The 24417-nt window shown below is 34.4% G+C and overlaps 1 pseudogene; it reads left to right on the forward strand.

Annotated features, from left to right (window-relative positions):
- The window catches only part of LOC138693830 (uncharacterized protein CG3556-like), a 114403-nt pseudogene that overhangs the window by 22845 nt on the left and 67141 nt on the right, over positions 1–24417 (forward strand).

Below are 24417 nucleotides of genomic sequence, written 5' to 3' on the forward strand. Positions count from 1 at the left end.
ACTAAGACAAATATTGGGATGAAATGCAATGAAAATGGGCGACGAAGGTAATCCCATTCTTTAAATTTGTTTTGCTGGTACTTCTTACTATTTTCATTTTCTAAATTTTCGTTGTTCTCCTCCCAGGAGCTCTTAGTTCTTTAACTTCGCTGTCTGTAACATGTTCATTGTTTTTACAGATTCCCACTGAAAAAAATGATTTGTTAACTAAGCAGTGGGTTTCACAAATGAAGAGAGAGAAATGATTTCCCACAATACATAGTGTTTTGTGCTCCACACATTTCGATAGAAAACACATGTATTTTGTAAATGAGAGGAGACGTTTGTTGCCCAATGCAATAATAACTATGAATAATTTCGAGGGAAAAATTGTTCCGGGGCCGGGCATCGAACCCGGGACCTTTGGTTTAACGTACCAACACTCTACCAACTGAGCTACCCGGAACTCTACCAGACACCAATCCAATTTTTCCCTCTATATCCACAGACCTCAAAGTGGACTGACAACCTTCAAGCAACCAACATTGAGTGCACAATAACTCTGTGTGACTTAAATTGTGGTTTTCTGTTAACGAACAGTGACGTGTATTATGCAAATCAAGCTTTTAGGTATGACGTGTATTATGCAAATCAAGCTTTCAGGTATAACTCCTTGTAAAGTTGATTTCAATAATTTCGAGGATAAAATCTTAAGACGACTATGTTGAATAATCATATAAAAGAGTACTGCAGTTTTTGTTCTTCATCCAACTCCGCATTTAATACTATAAAACATGTAATTTATTTACTTTTAGGGTCTCCTCAGCATCATGAGGTGGAGCTGGATTTTGAGTTTGCATTTTCTTCTTTGGCTGTATGTAGCTCTGGAGCACATGTTAGAAAACGACAGATACAGTGTCTCCTGGATATCGCTGTAAGGGCCAGTGACCATAATGTTGGTAAGTTATTAATCTTTCATGATAACCTAAATATACAAATTCTCTCTATATGATTATACCTATAAATAATTCCTCATAATTCATGCAAGTATTGTTTTGAGAAAGTATAAAACTTAACTTCGAAGGTGTTTCACTTGAAACATCACCATCATCATCATCAACATCATTATTAATTCACAGCTATGAAGATTCTCGTGCCTCGGTCTCAAATTCCTCTGTTTCATTCACTCTGTTTTTCGAGTGAAATGCATTACTGATAAGCGATCAGCAATTCAACAGGACTCGCCGTGAAAAGGTTATGTAACAATGATTATTAGATGAGAAAAATTCGCTCCGATGCTGGGGATCGAACCCGGGTCCTTGGTTCTACATACCAAACACTCTAACCACTGAGTGACGCAGAAGTTCAGTCCACAGCACCGGATTAAATCCTCCTTTCCTAGTTTTTCCCCTTGTTGCCTTATTCCATGTTCGACATATATGTCGAGATATATTAAGTCAATTGCCATTTTACAGGGAGTGCACTCGAGTGACTTGGTGGCCGGGATTCCACAGTATATATGCACTGTTGGGCGAAGAATCTACGTAAAGATTGACTTTTAGTCCTACAGAATTTATCTGTTATGGTAACAATGGTTATTAGAGGAGAAAAATTCGCTCTGGTGCAGTGCCGGGGATCGAACCTGGGTCCTTGGTTCTACATACAAAGTACTCTAACCACTGAGCTGCTTATATACTGTGGAATCCCGGCGACTAAGTCATTCAATTGAGTGCGCTCCTTGTATAATGACAATTGACTTAATATATGTCAACATATATGTCGAACATAAACGAATGCCACAAAGGGAAAAACCAGAGAAGCGGAAGCAGATCAATGACATTTCAGCCGTCATTTTTCTTCTATCATAACCTGTGAAAGAATATTTCAGTAAAATCATAGTTACCGGTATTTTCTTTATGGGATAACTTAACTACTAGAAACAGCGCAGCAAGCCTGAACTTAATTAAATCAAGATGTAAAAATATTACTAGACAAAATGATTTTAGTGGTATCAATGAAATGCATTCCATAATATTTTAATGAATATAAAACGATATGGGGATGGAGTACATATATAGTTAATATGAAAATGAAAGAAAGATTTGGACTAGCCTGGTTCAGACTGGGGATTTGGAGATTAAGAAATAATAGAGGTAATATACCTCAAGGCACGTGCCCATTATGCGGACATAGCGAAGATGACATTCATATTGTTTTTGAATGTCAATACACAAAATAAATACGGATGAAATTCATAAATGAAAAGTTCCTAGAAATGAATAAAGAAATAGTTGTAAGAAAACTTATCAATAATAATAATAACATAAAGTTACAAAGGCAAATAGGTCTGCATCTTTTTTGGTCAAAAAATTAGAATGGAAAGAATAAATTAATGAAATAGCTAGAATTGAATAAGAAAAAAAAAATTGGATAAGAAAAAAGTTAAGTTTTTTAAATAGCACTGTCAATAAATAAAATAAAACATATATGTATTCAAAAGTTTTAAATATACTAGAATAATGGAAGATTTATATGTGATAGCTGCACATTGCAGATTGAAACGTGAAGTTCATCTTAGGCAAGTGAGCAAAGACTAATTGTAACAACATATTAAAATGAGTTGAGTCTTGCACAAAACTAGTTGCAAGTGCAAGACAAAACATCTTATATTAAAGAGTTAAGTTTAGAAATTATATTAAAAATTGTATATCTATGTAAATGTAAATTATAAAGTATGTAATGTAAGGCTTCAATGATTATATGTATACATATTTTTCTTTTTTTGTCTATGAACTATAATAAATATATCAACATCATAGTTATTTTCCTATGATCTGCAGAATGCAATAAACATTCCCGTAACTCTGGATACTTCTTAATAGGCGTACTAGTCTCTGATGTAAGTCACGTATCCACGAACCGAGGCTGCCTCGTGATGCTTGCTGCGCTCAGTGGATAATTTTCCTCACAATAGTGCGCGACTGCCTCACCTATGACTCATAGGTGAGGCAACCGCGCACCAGCTGGATTTGGCTCATAGGCTATGAGCCAAATCCAGCTGGTTTTTGGATGGGATCAAAGATGTCTCGCAGTGATTAACTTGCTCCGTGTGGACTATTTGTTGATAAAGATGACATCAAGCAACCCGACGTTAACTGCTTCAATTCCCGCGCACTAACTGGTGGCTGACACTGCTTCGCATTCCTGCCTCGCTACCAAAAGAACAAAACCGCGAGGCAAACAACAAGAGAGGCTGCCGCAAGAAGCTGCCGCGCGTGACAGCCTCACTTCGTGGATACGCGTCTTAAGTATTATGTCGAAGTTTTAACGTTGTGTGAAATCCACAGTCATGTATTTGCATCTGCTTTGGGCATAGGCATCTATCCTCTGTCAGCATAATACTACATTCTAGTATATACAGTCACGAAGCTTGAGTTGTGAGGTTGCTAGGAACAATAGATTGTGCAGGTACTATTCCGCATTGTCTGTAATGAGGCGATAGTAGTGATCCTAGTGGTTAGCAACTATCTATGGATGCATATTTACTACGTATTGAGCTTCGTGACTGTATATACTAAACTGTGATAATACCCTGTATATGCACAAGTCAGATGTGACTGTCTTCCAGCAATTGGGTGTAGATAGTCCAATATGTATCGTGAACACCCATGTTAAAGGGTGAATACATAAATACATTTTCGCAAACTATAATGAAGCTATTCTGTAGTACATCAAATTAAAATCAACGAGGTACATGAATCGTTCTTTTGGGTCAATTATATTAAGTATTTTCATTAGAAAAAATATATATGACCAAAATTTATCATTTTTCTGTCTATTGAGTTATAGTAAACTAGACTGCTGATAGAACTGATAAATTATAAAAAATATTATTATTATTATTATTATTATTATTATTATTATTATTATTATTATTGTTCTTTATTAAGCATGTAATATATTCAGAAGAGCAACAAAATATTTAGGAACACTTGTGTCTGTATGTCTCAGATTTAGAGTAATTATTACTCCAATGATATTGACGTAAGAAGAATCAAGAACTATTGGCAATTTGCACTCTCATTTTGTTGTCTGGTCCCTTCAATGCTTGCACTGCGTGTAGGCCTACTATAGAGGATTCCAGATGAAAAAAGCATTAGTCTTACGGGACTTGCCTAGTACGCTGTTGCCTTAAGATGCCTTCGTTAGAAGAAAAAGTGAGATATAGTACCTTTGTCTCACTCTCTTCCTAACACGTGCAGTGTTCTCGCAAGTTTATCGCACAAGATAGGTACGCCGAGTCCGCTTAAATGATAAAAAAGATAAATTAATGCCATAATGATTCCTGAAAAAAATATACATTATAAGTAGACTTCAGACATTTAGGCCATTAATCAACTTTTAGACACCTCAACTAGGCTCTAAAGTGATCATAAGTAGGCACTGAAATACAGTTTTAGGTACCTAAAAAGTTAATGGAGTTAATAATAATAATAATAATAATAATAATAATAATAATAATAATAATAATAACCGGTTAGCGCGTCTGGCCGCGAAACCAGGTGGCCCAGGTTCGAATCCCGGTCGGGACAAGTTACCTGGCTGAGGTTTTTTCCGGGGTTTTACCTCAACCCAATTTGAGCAAATGCTGCGTAACTTTCGGTGCTGGACCCTGGACTCATTTCACCGGCATTATCACCTTCACCTCATTCAGACGCTAAATAACCTGAGATGTTGATACAGCATCGTAAAATAACCTACTTATAATAATAATAATAATAATAATAATAATAATAATAATAATAATAATAATAATAAATAAAAAAGAACTGTGTCAAACATCAATACAGTTATTTTATTCGATTAAGAACCGTTTATAATACAGATTTAAGATTATGCACAGCACATGTTTTCCGTCATTAACTGTTCTGTTAAGGGGACACTCTGGATAAAAAAAAAATTGAATTTTAGGTTTTTTTTTTAAATCGCATCTTTAGTATTTTGTGAAACATATCCGCAAAGGATTTGACAAAACTCCAATTGTAAGTGTGTTAATAGTAATATGCGTTACAAGAGCAGTACCGGTATGTTGAAGTTTTCATGTTCGAGGAAAAGTTTGAAAAAGCGAAACGTAGTTGAGCTTTTTTAATTTCCGAGAATTGAAAGAAAACATACCGCTCGTATATCGTACATTATTTTGTGCGAAGATCGTTTATTACATACTTGAAAGAGGAATTTCTAATTAGTTGCAATGAAATCTCCATCTTGGTTTCTGTTCAATGACGGCAAATTAGCAAAACAAAAATATCTATCTTCAACATTGTTGCTTTAAAATGTTTTCTGTGTTTACTATACTCCAGCAGGCCGTGATATACGTCTGTCTCCCCCCCCCCCCCATTCTATAAATGCGAACTTCAAACAAACGGTAAGGTTATGTAATGATTTATATTTCATTTTAATATTTTAACAATATTATTTATATAACATATTGCAGTAATTACATTGGCATCTGGAATCTTGTTGATTTTTTCACGGCTTCCTTAATGTTACTTGCATCACGAATGCAATAACTTTAGTGGAGTTGTAGAGTTTACTTAATTTTTGCAAATATTTAAAAACAATAATTAACAGTGCAATTTAAGTGAAATTGCAGTGGTAAATTTCCAATTTACAATTATTACTATATTGAACGTCTCTAAAAAATAATATGTTAAAAGCACTGCCATCGTGATCTAGACCAGGCCGTAATGCAGGTTGTGTGACGTCACTCGATGAGTCGGGCTTTTCTATTTGAGTATACGGAGCTGAGTGAAATATATTACTTTATAGCGTGTCGGCGCTCAATTTTATTTAGTGTAATGTGTGTATAAGACCCCTTCACACTTCTTATTGCATAATATGTTGCAGAAATAATTACAAAACTGTGTTATTTTAATGTGAACGGAGTTTTACATGGTAACATAACCTGGTTGCATCAACATTTTAAGTTTGGAATGGAAGCTATTTTGAGATTTAATAAAGAAGAATTATCTATATTGTGATTTTAATTTAGCACATCTACCTTCCTTACTTGTAGGTACAAAATTTACCACAGTCCCTCCTATGAAATTAGTGTATGTACAGTTGTGTGTTAATCTGGTAGGTTAGATAAATACAATTCATTACAACCCAGTATAGTAGGGAACAAATACATAATACAATTAAATTTTTATTCAATGTAATATGTGCATAAGTTCCATTTATGTGTTGCATAATGTGGCAGGAATAATAAATAAAACTGTGTTATTTTTATGAGAAGAGAATTTACCATGTTAACATAAGCTATCTGCGTCAACATTTTAGGCTTAAGTTGAGAACGAAAACGGTTTTGAGATTTAATAAAGAAGAAAATATTTTTAGGATAAACTTCAGAACACGGTTACGTCCTTACTTATAGGTAGAAAATTCGCCACAGTCCCTCCTATGAAATGTACATACGTTATATTACTTAGTAGCGCTGAGGTATAGTTCCGGTAATTTCTGAACTGAAAACAGTTGAATTTATTTTTTGTGGAGATGCATTTGATCCTATAAGCAAGGCATATTAAGATCCTGAACGAACCGAACTAATTTGTATATGCAAGATGTATGAATACGAAGGGAACTACCTCAGCGCTAGTTTAGCCCTAGTAACATATTAAACTAATCAGACTTCAGACTGGAGTACCGTCTGAAACGAATAAATACAATTGAAGTGTAGACAAATTGCATTTATAAGTTATACGTAGCGTTATGCTTAATTATAATGCATAATTGCGAATACGGAAATAAGGCAAGTACTGATAGAATAAACATAACCTATAAATTCAACACATTAAAATATGCGTGCGATGCAACTGAAAATTGTTGAAACGTGCATAAATGAATGTGCAAGAATTTCGTAATGAAGCATGAGTGCTTTATTTCAACTAATTACAATTCTAGATACTGTAACAGTAATGAAAACTATAGGGTATAATTTTTCGTAATATACTATATCTCGTTTTTAGTTCAAATTGTGTATATTATCAAACGTCGTATTATTTACTCGTATAATGTAGGTTATTCACAAATAAAAAGGGCGCAATAATTTAAATTTAATAAGACAAATACGGTAAACTAGCAATAATGGATTAGACAAGAGTAACATCGGTAACGCTGCACTTAGGCCTAATCACAACTTACTTTACATGCCAGTCAATGTTTCACTTTCACGTATATATTATTACACATACTTAGCCTACTGTTTATAAGACCAAAATTTCACTTAACCACATAAGGGCGCAACATTTAATCGAAATAAAGGCAGGTATTACACATACGAACTTTGCCTGTAACAACGTAATTTTCACACCAGAAATAATATTATACCTTAAATTGCAAGTAAATTGTGTCACAAGTGTCTCACAATCACTGTTTAAAATTTTACTGACGCAATTACACTGCATTTCAGAGAAATATATGTTATTCTTCATGCACTGCAACTAATTCATATGGTTGAAAGACCGCCTTTCGCGATCAGCTGTTAAGCGAGTCACGTGGTCTGCCTTACGGCCTGTATTAGATCACGATGGCAGTGGTTAAAAGCCCAAAGCAGTAAAATCAATATCCCACTTAAACGGTAAGAGGAGGGAAATTGTTATGTGTGTTTGGTTGGGAATACTGAATGTGGAATTTTACACTTTCCGCGGATTGGTTTTGTGCGGAAACCAAGCAAATACGCACGATCTCGCACAAAAATTATTTATGAAATGCTTACAGAGGTGCGGTATATATGACAGCTGTCGTTTTGAGAAGAGCTTGATCTCGGCCTAGATCATATATACTAACAGATAGCTCTTTTATATAGGCTTTAGGGTTTGCAGTCGAGGCCGGCTTGATGTAGTTCAATAATCGTCAACAGATGGCACAATGACCAACACCATCACGAGACACGAACTCTGAACCAGACCGGTCGGTCTAAATCGATTATTTCTTGCTTACGAGATATTCTCGTAAGCAACGGTATGTACTGTCGACAATTGATGACCATGGATAAATATTATCGGCCTATATGACCTAGGCAAGTTCGGAACGAGGGAGTTCTAATTATAGTTGTCACGTGGGCGAAGCGGAGAGATAAGATAAAGTACCCCTTTGTATTGAATAGAATACAATGCAGAGTCTCGCGCAAAGCCAATCTACCTAGAATTTTTAGACCATGTTATAAAGTTATCGGTGGGCTAAATTATGATTCGTTATCTCTTCTGTTTTTATATATTTGTCGTGAATATTATTTATATTATCAACGTGTATAACATAATTTATCCGTTAATTGATATTTCACTAATGATAAATCCAAAGAACAATGGGAAATAAGGGACTAAACACTGAAAAATAAATAAAATAAGAGAATTTGACGTTCATGATTATAATGTTGTCGGAGTTTTGTTATACTTTACTTTGTATTATTTTAATTTGCACCACAAAAACTTATGAAAATTAATGTTAACATTACCTATTTAGTTATGATAGTAGTATATTGGAAAATTTGTGCATATAGCCTGATTACAATATATAAGTAATCCTATCCTAACCTAACCAATGGTAGTCTCGTTTATTTCAGACATGTTCGTATAATTATACAAAAACAAGAATTATCTAGTTTGCAGCCTGTGATATTGTCTCGTTTACAGTATTATATAATATACATATTACGATATTTACTAGGTACTTTAACAATATATAGTTAATAATATTATAAAATATACAGGCCTAATCCATTACCAAGAAATAGCCCTTCCCTCACATGTTCAATACTGTTTACCTCAAAAGGCCTTCAAACCTTAAAAACTATTAGAAACTGGATTAAAATAGTCATGTTGATGTAGGCCTATAACATTACATTTTTTGTCACTACTCCTGATCCCATTCTAACAGTTTCAGGTTTTGTAATTTGTAACAATACTAACAATACTGATGGGTCATTCCATAGTCACACACGTAACATTTTCGAAGTAACTATGATCTTCACAGGATACTTAATCAAATACTTAGGAGTTCATGAAAGACACATCATTGTTTTTTAACGTAAGCATTCCAAAATATAAACAGAAAATCATAATGAAAAGGAATAATTAATAATGTAAAAAATATTAAATATTATATGGTGTGACACATGAACATTTTCTTGCCACTTAATTTATTACCAAAATGGAAAATGTTCATATTATTGTGCCAAATGTCATAAATGCATTTAATTGTTTTTGAAACAATTAAGACATTTGTGAAGTACATGTAACTGCTAAATCGCATACTTTAATAAAAATAACAGTGCCATTAACAAATAAAATATTACAAATTATATTGTGACACACGAACATTTCTGTCAAGTTGATTACTAATCTTTTCAAATGCATATAGAGATTTACCGTATACACTGTGTCTACAGTTCTTATTATACAAAGCAACACTTGATTACACTAAAGTGTCCACACCTGTGGAGTAACGGTCAGCGCGTCTGACTGCGAAACCAGGTGGCCCGGGTTCGAATCCCGGTCGGGGCAAGTTACCTGGTTGAGGTTTTTTCCGGGGTTTTCCCTCAACCCAATACGAGCAAATGCTGGGTAACTTTCGGTGCTGGACCCCGGACTCATTTCACCGGCATTATCACCTTCATATCATTCAGACGCTAAATAATTTAGATGTTGATACAGCGTCGTAAAATAACCAAATAAAAAAAAATTACACTAACGTACACTTTCAGATTTAAAATATCCACGGTTGTTTACAACTATATGTGGTGATATCTCCTGTGTAATGTCACGTAACAAATACATCAATATAAGCTATCCACTTTGTCTGCCATTTGTAGTACGCTTTAAATTCTTCGCCACTACAAGCTTTTGTAACTTCCTCTTCTTATCTGACGTCTTTTTTTAAATTGATTATTTAACGATGTTGTATCAACTACTAGGTTATTTAGCCTCGATGGAATTGATGATAGTGAAATGATATTTGGCGAGATGAGGTTGAGGATTCGGCATAATTACATGACATTCGCCTTACAATTGGGGAAAACCTCGGAAAAACCTCAACCAGGTAACTTGCCCCAATCAGGATTTGAACCCGGGCCCACTCATTTCACGGTCAGATGTGCCTACCATTACTCCACAGCAGTGGACCGAACATGGGTTATGTACATTAATTCTTTTGACTTTCGGTTAGCTTTCTTAAGAATACGCATAAAGAAATGTAGTGTTTTCCAGGCTATCCTTGTAATATTAGTGACTTATTTCAACCAGTTTGTTACTAAAATATATACAGTACCTAAGTGTTTACTTGTGACACTGGTGATCCATTTAATTGGTATATGAGACGAATTTAATTTTGTGTTTTACAGAAGGATACATATTGATTTACTTTTGCTCACATTGATTTTAATTTTATTTGTTGTAGTCCAGTTTTCAATAACGTCAAGCTAGTTTTGCAAGGCGGTGATATAAGATTTATCACTAATTTTTTCTGTATATTATACAGTCATCCACGAATAACCTTGCCTGAGAAGTGACATTTTTAGTCAAATCCTACAATAATTTTCAGTAAATATTTTGCACCGAGAAGCTATTATACATTTAATTTTACTTCTGAGACCAGTGAAATATATGCCAATTTTATTAGAAAGGTGCATGTATAATTATCCAATAGCATGATATTATCTGCAACAAAAACTAAAGGGCATGAAAGAAAAGAAGAAAACATTAATGCTGTGGTTCTTAGAGTTCCATTAGAGTTACACGTTCATTGTCCACTGAAAGTTGTATTTCTCTATTGAAGTGTAAAAGAGAAACTGTCATAAATTATGTCAGAAACAAAGAAAGGCACCACCCAAATATGTGGGATAATTAATTTAATAATGTTATTACCGGGACTTGAAAAAAGCAATCATATGTAATGGGTGGGGAAAAAAATACTTTTTAATCGCGCTTCTATAGTTCGACAATACTGACTATTCAGAGTTTTGCCTGACAGGTGAGCTACCATAAATTCCTTGAAGTCCTAGTTATTACTGAAGCCAAATGTGTGTCTCTTGTCAAGAGTCCATTTTATTTATACTTGTTAAGACATCATTCATAGACTAGTTACCGCTTTCAGTTTTGATACTACATACACTGAAATTAAACTATTGTTATTCGTCCTATTTATACATTTATATTGAATGATTCGGTCTACCTTCATAACACATCTCATCAACAATACTCGATAAGAGTTGAATTAGCTTCCATGCTGCGTTGTATTTATTTTGTCATGTTCCTATAGCAGGAATATTAAATAGGAATTCTTTAAAACAGATTTATATTCACTCCTATGCCTTTATATAGAATACCAGTACATATACTGTATTTCTTAAGATTTGGTTACTTTATAAACAGTATGTTAGTGCAAGAATTCTTTTTTTCATATTTAATGATTCTGGCATGTGTCAATAAATATGCTTGAGACCTCTGTCTCTCTGAATTACTCTTTACTAACTGGAAACATATTCCAAATTTATATTTTAAAAAAGTATTAAAATATCCTCACAATTTAGAGCATAACAATTCCCGAAATAATCATCCTACATTAAATTATTAAGATAAAAATGATTCAATCTATCGCTTGTAACAATACCTTTATGGTCCTAATAAATTAAGAAATAATTTACATCCAACAGATTTATTTTAAAATGGCCTGCAGTTATTATTTTGAATTTTATTGTACCTTAATAAATTGAGTTAAGGTACAATAAAATTTCATCAAGTTTCAAACAAAGTAATTCCATCTTTCCAACAGGGGGACAATAAATACTTAAAGTAATGCTAAACTCGAAAAACTTATTGATGCAACTTAATTTCATATTCTATACCACTAACACCAAAAAAAAGTGTCCTATTGTTCATACTGATTCAAGATGAATAGTTTCTTAGTGTTTGTCCATTCCACTTTTTTTATTGTCCTTCCCATTTCTATTTCTCTCATTTTTAGTAGGTACTTCACATGTAGTATATGTTTTATTTTAATACATATAATGACCATGAAGATATTTGGATATGTCTTACAAAATTCTTGCTGAAGACCATTGTGGTAATATTCTGCCGCATCTGTAGTTAGTACATTTCGAAATTTTCGTGCTTCAGCCCAGAATTCAGGCGGGGGGAGGGGAGGTTGATGTGCCAATGTAGTTTTCCAGAATATAATAATATTCAAAACATTCTCTAATAGGAGGGGCCTCTGATATTAGCTCTGCAAAAAATCTGATATCGGTACTTCTGTTGCTGGTAAATAAGAAAGAACGAAATATAAACATTTTTAACCACTTTCGAATTTCAGGTGCTTTGTGTCTCAGCTGCTGGTTTGATATACTGTTTGTTTCCTTTAATTTTCCAGAGCAAAAACTGTCCTAAGCGAAATTTACACTCTGTAATTTTAAATTTTAACACTGGGAACATTTATTTTGGCAGCATTGTGTGATGCTATTTCATAATATAACAAGAGCTTTGAAATGATTAACTGCTAACTACTTACCTGGGTGAAGCGGTTCCTGTGATTTCTGAAGTGAAAACCGTTCAATTTATAAGGAATTTTTTTGTGGAGATGCATTTGATTGTATATGCAAGGTGTAAAAGTGCCTAAACTAACTGACCCCAGTGCTGTCATGGAGGCCACACGTGGCCATATATCGTATGGAACCTACAATTTTTTTTAATTAATCGTATGGGGAAATGAAAATTTTGTCCGTAAGGAGCCATACGGCATATGGGTGCCTAAGTTTTGTACGTGGAGATCTATACAGATCTTAGATCATCTCTTCCTGTTCCTACTGTACCTACCGGTACCTATTTTGATGTTCATAAACAAAAATTATCCACCTCTTCAGCACTGGAATCCAGAATTATATAAAATAATGGTTGAAAAATAAGAAGTGCTGCAAATATACACTCCAAGATTCATCGAGACAAATGTGCATCTATGGTGGTGCTACATGGTGTATTCTTTAAATCAAACTTGTACAATTAAATTGTAAAGCAAAACAATTTCTTTACTTCTTCTTTAATATTAAAAAAAAATAATTAAATGACAATTGGAGAAATAGAGAGAGGAGAGTAAAATATATTTCAAGGGAGAAAACAAGGGGTGGGGTGTATGGCCAAGAAAAAAATTACCATGACAGCACTGACCAAACCTAACCTGTTACAGACTCATGTATGTAAGGTGAATAAGCTGAGTATGAAGGAAACTACCTCAGCACTAATTTAACTCTTATAGATGAACTATATAAAGAACTTCAAGTGTCAATATTGTCTCAAAGGTTTCTGTGTAACAAATTTCATTTAGAAATGCCCATCTGCGATTATGTTAACTGTAGAAGAAGGAAGAAATATTGTTGTCATATGAAGTTACTCAAATTTCCAATTAAGGACAAGGAAAGGCTACAAAAGTTATTTTTGATTTCACCCTTATAAATTGAACGATTTTCACTTCAGAAATCACCGTAACTACCTCAGCACTAGTTTCAGTAATTTAAGGACCAGTATAAAGTAAATTTGATTAAAGTGAGAAAGAAATTCGTAAGGGAGGCGGTCAGGAGGGATTGAGGTTGTCTACTAATTCGTTGCAAACAACTATTATAGGCTATTTCATTTGACTAACGATGATTTGTAGAGAGCAAAATACCTACAGTAGGGTAAAGAATCTAAATCAGTACGTTTGAGAACGGATATAAAAGTGTCAGGAAAATAACAGAATTACCGTATATTGCAATTAACTCTGCATTGGCAGAGAAACCGCACAGGGTATCGTAAATCAGCTGAAAATTAGAAAATTGTGTAAAAAAAATGCATTCAGAGCTAATTTTCCAGCCTGATAATATCTCGCCCACGATATGGACATAATTCAATACCGTAAGACTGATATGAAACGAATACTAGAACAATTTGTTAACCAAAGACGATGTTCAGTAGTTATTTAACAACATACAGAGCAAATAAAAACACAAACGCATATTCTAGCAATAGTTCAGATGAAAAGAAAATGATTAGTACGACCGCTTATTCGTAAAAAGAACACTGCCAGCTGTGTAGCCTACGTTATGAACACGTTGAATTTAATGTGGACGAGAAACGTAGAGTTATTATTTATCTGCTTCCATATCGCATCATATAATACACCTGTAAAATGAAAACATATAGGCCTAGAAAAGAGGAAACAAGTTTGGGTGGAGGGAGTTGTAATTCTTCCCCTTTCGGATAAATTTCAGAAGAGGGATACCTGCTTTTCCTTCATATTCAAAAATTGTAATCTTGTTCACACAAAATAAATTAGTGCCTTTTCGTGAGCATCATGATGTGCATTCAACAAACGCAGACAAATCTGATCTTTTTAGTATTTTGTGATAATTGTTGCTAGGGAGGTATTGTATACTGAAAATTAAAAACAATTAGATTTCGTACATCAAATTATGACAGATTATATATTGAACGCAAACAACATTATATCAGCATTTGTACCAAAATGTCATCTATGTGTGTTGATGAATTTGGGTAAAACAAGCTTCTGTATACTACAATTTAGCGACACATCAAAGTCTTATTGTAACATAACCTCACATTACAATGAGAAAGAAATTTGGAGGTGGCATGACGTAAAAAAGTCATCCCACAGTCGTATTACTCTATGTACTGTTCAGGTACTCTGCCATCTAGTGTTTGTTATTGCAAGCTCATTTCTCGACACTAGCGACGCATAGCGTCCGTTATTTTCCAGTTGCGTCTAAATTTAATATAAGCTTGGTCAATCTGTTTTATATATGATCTAGGATCTCGGTAGACTCTATCTCAGTGCCATAGTCTTTTGCTGTATTCTAGTTTTCAACTGTTGCCTATCCTGAAAACGCTACAGTACTGTATCTACATCTGTGTGAGAAGTTGAAAACTGAGAAACAAATGAGTTTGTGGTTTGTTGTGATGTTGTTGGTGCGATATTTATTTTGTTATTGTTTTGCGCAATACTGCTTTCTAATTGTATATGTTGTAAATTATAATTTTAAACTGTTTTAGTATAAATACAGTGATAGGATAAATAGTTGAGAGGCAATACATTTAATAGGCATAGTGTGGATAGTTCACAGGCAGTGTATATAGTACGTACAGAGTAAATCATTTTTAGGAGTATAGGTTAGGTTACACTCACCTCAGATGTAGGCTAACAGTGTATATAGTGTGTATTTCTTCATTAGGTTAGTAAAAACAAGGTGTGTACTGTGCTATCTATTATCTAGTGTATTATTAATATTTCTGTGATGGGAAATTGGTCTAATTCTAAAAAGGCAAAAGCCAAATCTGCAATTTTATTGCTGCCAGGCGGACAAAAAATAGGGTCAATCTAGAGTTTACAACAGCCACCTCCAACGGACTCGTAACGAATATTCACATGTTTATCACTGGGATTGTGGCGCTGGAAATCAATTTTGAACACTTTTATCACAGCCGCTGCTTCTTCTTCTTCTTCTTCTTCTTCTTCTTTCCGACGCTATATCGATCCTTCTTTCGTTTTTGGCTTCGTGAGTGTCTTGTGAAACAATTATCGGATCTGTAATTTCAAAGGATATTGAGAGTCTGACTGTATTTTTTAAATTTTCATTTTACAAATCTTCATGTGGGTATGTAAGAGTTTTCCTATCTGGATTTCATTTTCAACTAGTATGTCTGGAATCTTCCAGGGTCCAAATCCTAGTTTTTGGCTGATGTCGTGTATTAGTTGGTCTATGGATTATTTGTGTAGTTGACATTGAAAGAACATATGGTTTATTTCTCCTGACTGTTGTTGACACTCACACAAAGAAGATTCTCCCCTTCCAATGAGGTATAGGTATTTTGGAGTTACTGCTGCATTATGCTTCATTTTGTTAATTACTGAAATGAATGGTCGTGTTAATTTTTTGTGTAAATACCATGGTTTGTCTGCCTGTGTGGCTTCTGTGTTTGTCTTATATTTTGTTTTATTAAGTCAGTGATCTGAATGTTTATTGATGAGGCAGGGTTGGATGTTATGGCTGCTTTCGCAAGAGAGTCTGCAATCTCATTACCTAGTATGCCTTTATGTCCCGGTATCCAAATTAATTTTACTTTGTTCTCCTTTCCTATGTTATATATTAACTGTTTGATGTTTATTACTATCCAGGGGGTCTTCACAGAAAGGGCATTATTTTTATTTTTTGTAATGCACTCACAAGGAGAGGACACGCTCTGTATATCACTGAATGGAATAAGATTGTGTGAGATGGAAGTACAAGACGTACTGTTTGAAGTCATACCTGATATGGGTGGCCAATGACCCCTCGTTTTGAAAATATTGGCTATTGTTTGTGACATACTTCCGTTAGGTGCTCAATAGGGAAGCATTAGCCTGTGTAACAGCGTAGCCCATATGGTTGATGCTGAGTTGTCATCCAGGCAACCCGAGTTCGAATCTTAACTGGTCCTATATTTTTTTCTTTTAATAATGATTAATATTGTGATCACAGTTATCTATTTACATACCTATATCATATTTCTCAATGTATTGAATGCTTCATCATGTTTTAAACAAATTACTAATTAACTACATTGTATTGTAAAGGATAAACAATGAAATACTGCTCACGTAGGAAGGTAAGATGTGTCACTGGTGTCTGTTCTATTTCTGTAGCAGCTATTCCATTTCATTTTGTACCTGATTCATTATGATGTCATAAAAACATACATATTTTCTGCACCATGCACAGCAAATGAAAGAAGGTTGTCCACAGTCACACACATTTTTCCGCACTTCTGCTGCGAAACAGATGCCCTTCACACTCACAAACACTTCTCGTTCGTTTATCAATTTTGATGCATACAACGCATATTTCAACATGGCTTTGAATATAGGAACTGACAACTGAAAGTGAATTAAAATAATAATAATAATAATAATAATAATAATAATAATAGGCCCTATCAAGCTTTAAAAAATGAAAAGGCATTAGAATTCGAACTCAGGTTGCCTGGATGACAACTCAACACCCAACCATATGAGCTACGCTGTTACACAGTCTAATGCTTCCATATTAGGCACCTAATGGAAGTATGTCATAAACAATAGCCAATATTTCCAAAGCGAGGGGTCATTGGCCACCCATGCCAGGTATGACTTTAAACAGAGTGTCTTGTACTTTCATGTCACAAAATCTGATTTAATTCGGTGATATACAGAGCGTGTTCTCTCCTTGTCAGTGAATCCACGAATATGAGTATAGCTTTTTCTGTGAGGTGCTTTGCTGAGATAAGGCCTGCCGAATTGCAAATAATTCTGCTGTGCAGATGGACGACTCTTTGTGGAGTTTGATTTTCCCTCTACCTGCTGTTGTTGTATTTACAAATGCTGCACCCACCCATCCGTCAGTGTAAATCTGCACTATATAGGGCTCCTGTTCTTCCATGTTGGTTATAAATTCTCGGATTCGTCCCGTATTTGTCTCTTGTTTATTGAAGGTTATGGTGTCTCTGTATGTATGCTTTTTTGGAAAACCTCATACTGGATGCAATATAGTGGAAAGCAAGGGAAGATTGGACAATGTGGAGTGCAGTAATATTCTGTAAAAGTTTGGATTATTTGGGGAATTTGATATCGTATAGGATGTTCGCTGTTTTGGATTAAGTGTGTGATTCCTTTGAGCTTGTTGTATATTGGGCCTCTTGAGTTGCAGAAACTGTGAATATGAATGAATCTGTGGCATGCTAACTTTCTCGTGTGACGTAACGACTGGTACTGTCATCCTCTGAGGAGTTTAGTGCTGAGAGGAATGTGGTTCCGACTAGTCTAGCGCGATTCTGGAGTGACAGCGGCAGTCTGGAAGGAAGTACAATCATACTGAAAACATTCGCTCAATTTACGAGAGCGTTATGCCTATTAGTTTTCTAATGTATTTTTGGCGAGATAGAGATACAACCATTCCTACTTACGTGTTCAGAGAAGGCAAGTATTGTAGAAAATTTTATTTATTTATTTATTTATCTATTTATCTATGTATCTATCTATCTATGTATCTATCTATCTGTCTGTCTGTCTATCTATCTGTCTCTCTGTCTATCTGTCTGTCTGTCTGTCTGTCTATCTGTCTATTTTGGTGAAGTTAGGGCCATCACACCACCAGAAATACAAATACAATAAAATAAATCAAAAGAAAAATCATAATACAACTACAGTAATATAAATGAAAAGAAGAATCATACTATAAAATTTAGTGATTAGTAGAATTGAATTAAATTTATAAAGTAATCAATTTAAATATACTGTAGGCTACTGCTGAACTCACTTGAGAAGTAAAACTACTTGATTTGTATTAGAAGATGCCACCAACAAATGATTTTCGCATGACATTATAGGAATCTGTTTTTCACGATACCAATCATGCATATTCTAAAAATCCAATGTAATTAAACCAAAAACTTTTTTACAGCATATTTCCTTAAAAATGACTTGTAACGGTGACATATTTAATATAAGTAATTCATATAATGAAATTTTCTCATGAAATTTCGGCCAGTGTATGGGACCAGTGCCCACCCAGCATCGTGATGCACTTGTGGAGCTACGATAGTTAGTGAAATCCGGTTGCGAATGCCAGCTATAACGGCTGGGGGGATGATCGTGCTAACCATACGATACCTGCATTCTGGTTGGATGATCGTCCACCTCTGCTTCGGCATGTGGGCGTGAGGCCAGCAGCCAGCTGGTCAGTCTAGGCCCTCCAAGGGCTGTAGCGCCACAGACTATTATTATATTAATTCATATAATATTAACATAGCTGACATCAAGGAGATGTATGACAAAAATTGCAACAATACATTTAATATATTAATAACAAAATCATATAGGCCTAGGTAAACAATATGTATATGACATATTCACACACTACTACAAACTGAAGACTGCATATTTTTGGACGATTAATACTTCCCACTCTACTCGGCTCGGCTTGGTTGTAGCAACAAAAGAATCTACCTGCAGCCCCCCCTCACCGATGGCAAGAATACCTCAGGTCCCAGCACTAAACTCGTCGGAGGAAGACAGTAGTTTATTGTCTTTAGTACAGAATGGGTATATGGTTACAAAAAACACTACAAATTTACAAAGTACACTACAATTTTACACACAGAACTGAATAAGATAATAATAATAATAATAATAATAATAATAATAATAATAATAATAATAATAAAATGTAAACAACAAGTAAGTAGAAATCAGACATAATATATAACATACAGAAAGAAAGAAAAAAAGCATAATAAAATGTGAACAGCAGGTCAAAATAAATTAGACATACAAAGTATAAAAAATAACAATTATTGATAATAATAATAATAATAATAATAATAATAATATATGATGATGGTGATAAAAAATAAGAATAGTAATAATAATAATAATAATAATAGTAATAAAATAGTGCAGTACAAAGCATACAATGAATACAATATTTTAACGTACACACAGTAAGGAAAATTACGATTATATATAGCTCAACTTATCACATTATAGATATACCATTATCGGAAAATATGAAAACAAAAATACAAAATAAATTGAATATCACTAGAACATAAAAAATGTGAATACGTGGAAACATGCAATACAACACTTGTCATAATAGTAAGTTAGTTTGGCAACTCGTCATAAGATAATTTTCTAACTTGGATTTGAAAGATTTCAATGTTCGGCAGCCCTTGACTGCAGGCGGCAGAGAGTATTGGTGTAACTTTTGATGGGAGTTGGATGAAGAGATAATTTACAAATAATTATGGGATGGGCTGTGTTATAGACATTCTGACAGACCTCGTAATAGATTTTGAGATTCTCTCCAAATAAGCTTACTGCCATAGGCCCTACATGTTTTTTGACAGCAAAAAATCTTGGCAGTGGGAGTCCAAAATTCCATTTTTGGTATATTGGGCACAAATCAAAGTGTGATGCCTAGGAATTATTTAGGGCCATCTCCAGCAATGGAGGTTGAGGCTGGAGAGAGGCTCTGGGAAAGATCAGAGAAACTGAGTTTCGATATACTATGCTTTTGTCAGATGGTGAGTCCAAGACGTTCAACCATCTGCAGAAACTAAATGTATATGATAATTCACATCCCATCATCAAAGATGAGTGCCTGAACCATATTTCTAAGAGGTTAGGTTCTGGCATAAGAAGTGAAATAAAAAAAATGGAAGACAAGAGGTATAAATTTGGGAGGCAACACTCGGGGTAACTTGAAAGACACTACGATAGTGAAGCTAGGACACTATTATAGGGAGACTATTCTATCCACTATTCCTGATGTTGTAAACATGAAGACTGCTGTGTTGGCCACTCTGTACCATTGTAGAAGCACAGATTCCAAGCCAGAACATGATAATTTAAGTGCCCTAAAGGAGTGAACTCATGGTGCTTCTATGATAAAACCAAAGTGAAGGGAGAAAAGCCAAATTCCCATAAAGAAATGGTCAATACTCCCTTTAATGACACCCGTGTGACTAAAATACTACCTGTATACCAGAGATTGTCATGAGATACCATTTTAGCAGATGTACAGGAGAAATGACACAAAATCCAAATGAGAGTTTGCATAGTGTCAGATGGGCAAAGTGCCCAAAGAAAATTTTGTGTCCAAAAAAGAAAGGTACATCTGGCAGTAATTGAAGCAGTTAGACAATTCAACCCGGGGTCATACCAAAGAGAACTCTCCAGGAGACCAACACAACCTGTGTCAGAAATAAAAAAAGAAAATTTGCAAACAATGAGACCATTGCCGCATCAAACAAAGTATTTGACGTTGTTTGGAGATGGAGAAACACAGAAGACAGAAGGAAAGGGTTGCCAGAATTCACAGGGAGAACGTTTTGAAGCAGAAGGAAGGAAAAACTTATGGTTGTGGTGAGTGCCAATTATTAGCATATAATATATAGCCTACAATAAACTTTAAAACAAATTTCCCGGAACTTTTTTTTTCATCATTTTGGCATGTACTTTTTATAGTAAATATAATCCAATCGTCTTGAAATTTTTACAGTTAGTAGATACCTTGCCCATAAACATGGCCTAGTATGAGTTTTGCCAAATTTTGATTTTGAACAATTTTAAGATTTTTTCAAAATTAATTTTTATTTAATTTTAAATTACAAATTTAAAAATTAGGCCTATATAGTTTTAAAAATAATAGTAGTAAGACAAAATTGATACTAGGTATTATTCTCCTGCCGTTCTTGTACATGTTAAAACTCTGTAAAATTAATTTAAATTTTTGACCCAAAAGTATGTGTTAAAAAATTATGCTTTTTGTTTTTTTTCTTCTAAAAGTGTGTGTGTATGTGTTTTTTTTGCAGTATATATTTCAACATGCCCCATTACATAGGTTGTAATATTACATGTTTTGACATTTCTAGATAATTACATTTTTAAGATTGCAAATTTACCAGTTGCGTAATCAATAAATATCTTTGTGATAAGATATATGATGAGAATAAAATTATAGTTAAATACCATTCCAAATTATGAATCCTTACACCTTCCTACTTACAAACTTACAAATTACATTAGCATTATTAATTCAAGATTATAAGACCCTATGTTTCCCTAGTTACAATTTTAAATTCCATTAGCACCAATAATTTAAGTATATATCACTCCTACATTTTCCTAGGTACAGATTTCAATTCAGTAAGCAATAAACACTCAAAAGGATAAAGATAATATACCAGTAAGTTACACAGATAGATCAAAAGACATTAAGGACATGGACATAGTTCCACAGTATCAGTTTTACAAATTATACATACAATTAGAATATAATCATTTTAAAATATAATTACAAATTACCAAACCCCACATAAGGATAGAAACACACTAAATTATAATTAAAAATTATCAAGACTTCACTTTCACTATCCTATGTACAAGTTTTGCAATTTCACTGTCAAGTTTGATGTTTCACAGAATTGTGAAGTCTATACTACAGACGAAGGTCGAAAATATTTGTAGATAGTTGGAGGCCAGTGCTTCGCACGTTGTTGGCCACTTGCCTCCTGCTTCTTGGATTTTTCTTATCATGTCGTTCCTTTGTCTGGTCACTATGCTACAATCAAATATTACGTGATTGACTGTTTGTTCCTGCTGTCTGCATGGGCATATGGGAGACTCTATTATTCTAAATCTGTGGAGATATGCCCTCAGCTTCCCGTGTCCTGTTGTCATTGCTGTGAATTCCGGGGAAATGGGTACCTTTCGGCTCAACCTCCTCTTGACTGAGGGAAAAAAGGCTTTGCTTATCCTTCCTTTCGTCGAATTGGACCATTGTTGCTGCCACATGTCGAGCCCCCTCTTCTTCTCTCGTGTCAGAATAACTTGTGTGTGTGTGTGTGTGTGTGTGTGTGCGTGCGTGCGTGCGCGTGCGTGTGCGCGTGTGTCTAATGCTCTGGATTTAACAATGAAGTCATCATCCTTCTTGCTTCCCAATATTTTGATGGAAGGTCCACAAATGTCCTAAGAGTTTCACAATTAGCCAGGTTTTTCTAAAAGTATGTATGCAATGAAATTGAAATCTTGTGCATATACTTACAATGCATAGCCAAAAATACTGTGAATATTTGATTGAAATCGGAACAATAGGAAAAAAAGTTTCTTATAATGGCAGAGTGTCCCCTTAAGAAGGGTTATAATACTGATTTTAGATTATGTGCAGCACACGTTTTCCGTTAACTTCACACTATAATCAAACAAGAACAATAAACCAATATTATTATAATTTTTTTATTTGTCCTATATAAAAACTTTGTCGTTATTATAACAAGACCTTAAGTTACATACCTAATGTCTTTGTTGTCTTGCTGACAGTTAGACCTAAATTTTATGTAATAAACGCAGACAGTGTTGTATATGTTTTAACAGTGTGCAGTTTAGTCTCAACTCTACCATCCCAACTTGTCTGTTAAATTCCTCAGTGGGATGTTTTGCAAGAAAGCGAAAGGCTATTCCACCAATTTAACTGTTCCCCGTTATTCATAAACTAAACATATGATAATTTTAGAGGTGTAACAATATTTTAGCACATGAAATCGCTCTAGTTCTCACTGAAATTATGTTCTATGGATTACAGGAAGCTATTTAATTCCCATTTCTCAAGAAATGACTTATAAATAATTGATGGAACAGGCCCCATAAATATAAAAATTGGAAATTTATCTTTTGAAGAGGTGGAGAAGTTCAAATATCTAGGAGCAACAGTAACAAATATAAATGATACTCGGGAGGAAATTAAACACAGAATAAATATGGGAAATGCCTGTTATTATTCGGTTGAGAAACTTTTATCATCCAGTCTGCTGTCGAAAAATCTGAAAGTTAGACTTTATAAAACAGTTATATTACCAGTTGTTCTGTATGGTTGTGAAACTTGGACTCTCACTTTGAGAGAGGAACAGAGATTAAGGGTGTTTGAGAATAAGGTGCTTAGAAAAATATTTGGGGCTAAGAGGGATGAACTTACAGGAGAATGGAGAAAGTTACACAACACAGAATTGCACGCATTGTATTCTTCACCTGACATAGTTAGGAACATTAAATTCAGACGTTTGAGATGGGCAGGGCATGTAGCACATATGTGCGAATCCAGAAATGCATATAGAGTGTTAGTTGGGAGGCTAGAGGGAAAAAGACCTTTAGGGATACCGAGACGTAGATGGGAAGATAATATTAAAAAGGATTTGAGGGAGGTGGGATATGATGATAGAGAATGGATTAATCTTGCTCAGGATAGGGACCAATGGCAGGCTTATGTGAGGGCGGCAATGAATCTCCGGGTTCCTTAAAAGCCAGTAAGTAAGTAACAGGCGCCATATGCTCAATGCTTTTTTCTTAATGTGGAATCCTCTATATGTAGGCCTACAGCTACTCTCTGATTCTTGCCACATGGGTAGGCTATCCTATTTCTGGCTTAATCGGGATAAAGATTTCTATGGTAAGTACATTAAATGTTATCGATCATCATGCAGCTATATGATTTTGAGGCATTACTGTTCTATCTTCACCACTATCGCTGAGGAGACGATAGAATTGTTGGCTTCTTTGTAATATCACATACAGCAACTCTATTTGAAATGTCTTTTGCTTTGCGATCAAGGAACTTATAATACAGTACTGGTAGATTTTATCCAAAACAACATGCTGCACAAAAGAGTACTGTATGTTTGCTAACTTCTCACTAAATACACTTCTCAACAATAATGGAAGTCGGCAGTCGTATTATTTCAGTCATGACCACTTGTACTGATTCTCGTAGTCACTGTGATAATAAAATTCAATAAATTATTTAAAGATTACATTGAATTCCGGAAGGAA

Source organism: Periplaneta americana, unplaced genomic scaffold (genome assembly GCF_040183065.1).
Source record: "Periplaneta americana isolate PAMFEO1 unplaced genomic scaffold, P.americana_PAMFEO1_priV1 scaffold_22, whole genome shotgun sequence".
In the NCBI taxonomy this organism is placed as follows: Eukaryota; Metazoa; Arthropoda; class Insecta; order Blattodea; family Blattidae; genus Periplaneta; species Periplaneta americana.